Source organism: Mus caroli, chromosome 17 (assembly GCF_900094665.2).
Source record: "Mus caroli chromosome 17, CAROLI_EIJ_v1.1, whole genome shotgun sequence".
Taxonomy (NCBI): Eukaryota; Metazoa; Chordata; class Mammalia; order Rodentia; family Muridae; genus Mus; species Mus caroli.
Window position 1 is genome coordinate 22,144,985 of NC_034586.1, and position 4,928 is coordinate 22,149,912.

Here is a 4,928-nt window from a genome sequence, read left to right on the forward strand (position 1 = left end):
GGCCAGCAGGCTGACTCTGCCTAAACCACCTCAGACAAAAATCCCCTTTAATACATTCCAACTCTGAGGGCTGGATAGGTGGCTCAGTGGTAAAGAAGACTGACTGCTCTTCCAGAAGTCCTCTGTTCAATTACAGGAATCACATGGTGGCTCACAACCATCTCTATTGGTACCTGATGCCCTCTTCTGGCATGTCTGAAGAAAGCTACATGTACTTACATACTTAAAATATATAAATAATTCTTAAAATGAATAAATTCTAACTCTGTTTCAAAAATACATTCTTCTCAGAGCCTTGCGATTTAAGTGGATAAAAAATATTATCTGCCTGGATCATAGGGCAAATTCCTTAGGGGACAAATACCTTATGAGTGCCTATTATATATTTCAATGCTGACAGCAATGATAAAATCTCGGTGAGTGCCGGGCAGTGGTTTCGCATGCCTTTAATCCCAGCACTTGGGAGGCAAAGGCAGGCAGATTTCGGTATTCAAGGCCTGCCTGGTCACCAGAGTGAGTTCCAGGACAGCCAGGGCTACACAGAGAAGCCCTGTCTCAGAAAAACAAAAACAAAACAAAAACAACAACAACAACAACAACAAAATCTTGGTGAGTATATTATCAGTAGACCGAGGATTCTGTTCTTAATTATTTGTGTGTGTACGTGTGACTATGCTAGAGCTCCTATGTTCTGGAACTCAAGGTATGTGGCACAAAGCCCTGTGCATTTTAGCTGTCTTTGATGTGTACAACTCAGTGACATCACGTTTTCCCACTACCCTGTGCATTCTTCACTAATACCCATTTCCAGAAGGTTTACTCACTGAAATAGAACCTCTAGCCCACGAGTCATAACCATCTGTCTTAACCGGGTTTAATTTGTCCGGGTTTAAATTCCCGGACAAAACATCATGACCAAGAAGCAAGTTGGGGAGGAAAGAATTTATTCAGCTTACATTTCCATATTGCTGTTCATCACTGGAAGAAGTCAGGACTGCAACTCAAGTAGGTCAGGGAGCAGGAGCTGATGCAGAGGACATGGAGGAATGTTCTTCACCGGCTTAATCAGCCTGCTCTCTTATAGAACCCAAGACTACCAGCCCAGAGATGGTCCCACCTACAAGTGGCCTTCCCCCTTGATCACTAATTGAGAAAATGCCTTACAGTTGGATCTCATGGAAGCATTTCCTCAACTGAAGCTCGTTTCTATGTGATAACTCCAGTTGTGTCAAGTTGTCACAAAACTAGCCAGTACAATTGACCCCTTGGAAACTTGACACACAAACACATCACTGGTAAGCCTCAACCCTTAGTTTCTTATTCATCCCCAAGATCTAAAAAACTTTAAAAGTCCCACAGTCTTTACAAATTCTTAAAATTTCAATCTCTCTTAAAATCCAAAGTCTTTACAATTAAAAGTCTCTTAACTGTTGGCTTCATTAAGAAAAAACTTCCTTCAAGAGGGAAAAACATCAGGGCACAGTTCTCCAACCATCCAATGTCTGGGATCCAACTCACGATCTTCTGGGCTCCTCCAAGGGCTTGGGTCACATCTCCAGCCATGCCCTTTGTAGCACACGGGTCGTACTCTAGGCTCGAGATGCCTGTACTCCACCACTGCTTGGTGTTCATCTCATGGTACTGGCATCTCCAAAACACTGCATGACACCTTCAGTCCTGGGCTCTCAACTGCAACTGAGGCTGCTCCTTCCGCAATGGCCTCCATGGCCTCTACCAGTGCAGAGCCTCAGCTGTTGTGCGTGACCCCTTCATGCCTTCAAAACCAGTANCACCTGGGTGACTCTTACACATTACCAAGTCCAGCCACAGCACAAGGTACAAAGTTGGCTATCTCTGGAACACAGCCTCTGNGCTCTCAAATAAACACTTCCCAGAAGATGTCAACTCANTGATGCTGGTCTCNTCTTAATCACNGCTAATTTCTTAGCNCCAGCTAACCAGCATCAATAGTNCCAGTAATGCAAAGGTTTCACTCTNGTNGTTCTGGTATCTTGTTAATCACAGTTGATTCTTCAGCCCCAGCTAACCAGAACCACAGAACCTTCACAATCAAACTAGCAATGGCTCTGAAAAGAGTCTGTAATCTTCCCTCTGAAATTTCACAAGCCAGGCCTCCATCTTCTGCACTGTTATCAACATTGTCTTTCAAGCTCCTACACAACATCTCACAGAGTTCTTAACAGCAAATGATCTTCTGGCACAAAGTTCCAAAGTCCTTCCTTAGTCCTCCCCAAAACATGGTCAGGCTGTCACAGGAATACCCCACTCCTGATACCAATATATCTTATTCGGGTTTCTATTTCTGGACCAAACATCATGACCAAGAAGCAAGTTGGGGAGGAAAGGATTTATTCAGTTTACATTTCTATATTGCTGTTCATCACTGGAAGAAGTCAGGACTGCAACTCAATCAGGTCAGGAAGCAGGAGCTGATGCAGAGGCCATGGAGGAATGTTCTTCACCGGCTTTCTCAGACTGCTCTCTTATAGAACCCAAGACTACTAGGCCAGAGATGGTCCCACCCACAAAGGGCCTTTCCCCCTTGATCACTAATTGAGAAAATGCCTTACAGTTGGATCTCATGGAAGCATTTCCTCAACTGAAGCTCCTTTCTCTTTTATAACTCTAGCTGTGTCAAGTTGACAGAAAACAAGCCAGTACAAAGTCCAAGCCCTACCCGAAGGTTCTGTGAACCAGGAGGCTGCTTGCCATCACCATTGATTTGCCCATGCACTGTATAGATGTGTTGATGAAGCCATGCACTGTTCACGCACCTTTGTTCTGTTGTTGGTTTCTTCCACATGACAGTTTTTTTTTTTTTTAAGGCTCAGACACCTTGTGTACGAAATTCATTCTTTGCTGTCAATTATGTTACTCATACTAAGAGGTGCAGGTGCCCAACCAGACATAGGGCATGGCCAGGAGCCAAGAGAATGAGGGATGTGTTATAAGTCAGAGGTTTATGGTACCTGGAAGTTAGCATTTTCTTCACAGCAGCAAAATTTTGTCTGTGGAGGTGTGAACCTCAGGGTGGATATATCCGGTTGTAACTTGGTCATGCTTACTGGCATGCTTGGCTCAGGAACTATGGGGAAAGGAACCATAGGTCAGTGGCTGTACACACCACAGGAGGTTCTCTCATATTAGGTGAAAGACCAACAATACTTCAGCTCCCAGGTCACACACCTGCATAGCCAGCAGTTACCTCAGGTGTGATGGCTTCCTCATGCAGCGCCTTGAAATGAGGAAACTCTTGGCTGACATGACAGTGCAAATGTTATCTAGGTGGCCTTCCCAGTTGTTGAATGTATATGGCACCTCTTGCCTTGGGCTGCTACCTGGGCAGAGAGGGACTCATGTCTTAGTTAAGGAAGTAGGTCTTGTAGGAGGCAAAACTGTGGAGTGTCTTCAGGAAGAATAAAGTTCAGAGGCAGAGGCTGGATGAGGGAAGGGCAGCTTTGCCCTCTGGAGCCTGGGCAGGGCAGAAAGGTTCCCTTGCCTCTCCAGGGCTTCTGTGCTAACATAGGTACTGTTTGTCCTGATCAGGACTTACCTTCATTAGTAAGTGCCCTAGTAGGCTCATTATTAGAGAGGGTTTCAGAACCAGATTGCTGGATGCACAGAGTACTGAGCAATTTATCTCTAGGTAGGGTGGGCAATTGTGAAGGGATCAACTCTCAACTTGACCACCATCCTTGGCTGCCTCTAGCTTACACTGCAGGGTAGTGTCCATGGTGAGCTGACATCACCTTGTTCACTGACCCCAGCCTTAGGTTCAGAAGGTTCATCCTCTTTTCTGCTCCTGTTCTCCTGAGAGAGACAGGTGTCTGGTAAGAAAGGTGGTGTCATTGTCTGGGGGTACAGAGGGTCATCGTTTGGCACAACTGTTCCACTTCACACCTTATTCTCTGCCTGCGGTCTATGCAACCCCAAACTGCAGCCTTCATCCTGGCTCTGAGGTCAAGAAGGATATAATGCTGGGGACTTAGAGGAATGGTTGGCTCTGGCTGGGGTAGTCTTTGTGGACGCTCCTTGGGGGTGGAGTTTCAGGGGTGGGCTCCATTCTCTCTGTATACTGTTTGAGTCTCTCCTCTTTGAAATTCTTACATGGAGTCTTTGTCTTAAGGATCTAGAGTCATAGAGCAGCCAAATTCCCCTTCTTCTCACCCTCTCCTTTCCCTCCTCACTCTTCTCTCCTTTCTTCTCCCTATTTCTCCTGCACTCTTTACTCTGCTCCTCTCCTGTCCACCACCCTCCATCCTCCCTTTCTCTCGACCTCCCTTCTTTTAACCCTCCCCTTCAGAGTCATCTTTGTTTACACTTAGTGAAGGCATTGGATTCATTCCCAACGTTTACTTCTGCCTTTTCTGGGTAGAGAGATATGACAGAGAGACTCTTCCCATTGATAACACAAAAGGGTGTGAGATGTTTTCCTACACAGAGAGATCTGGCCGCAGCTATTGCTCCACACTGAAGGATGCTTGCTGCCCTTCCTGAGTGCCTGAGTTTGGTTCCATGCACTCAAGTGAGCAGGATGAGAACTACTTGTAACAGCAGCTCCATCACTGGGGATTTGACACCCACTTGTGCCCTTCGAGGAAACACACACACTCACACATACACACACATACACAAACGCACACACCCCATGTATAATTAGGAACATGTATACTCATAATTGAAAACTACTAAAGGTGAGTCTGTTTTAAAGAAAGACATCGACAGGGACTTACTGGCTTAGACTTCCCAGTACCCACTTGCATGCTCACAGTTTCCTGTAACTTCAGGTCAGTTGGATCCATGCCTCCTTCTGTCTTCCAAAGTCATAAACACAGAGAGTCACAGATATCCATGCAGCCAAACACCCACAAGTGTAAGGTAAAATGAAAGAGATGAAAATCTACATT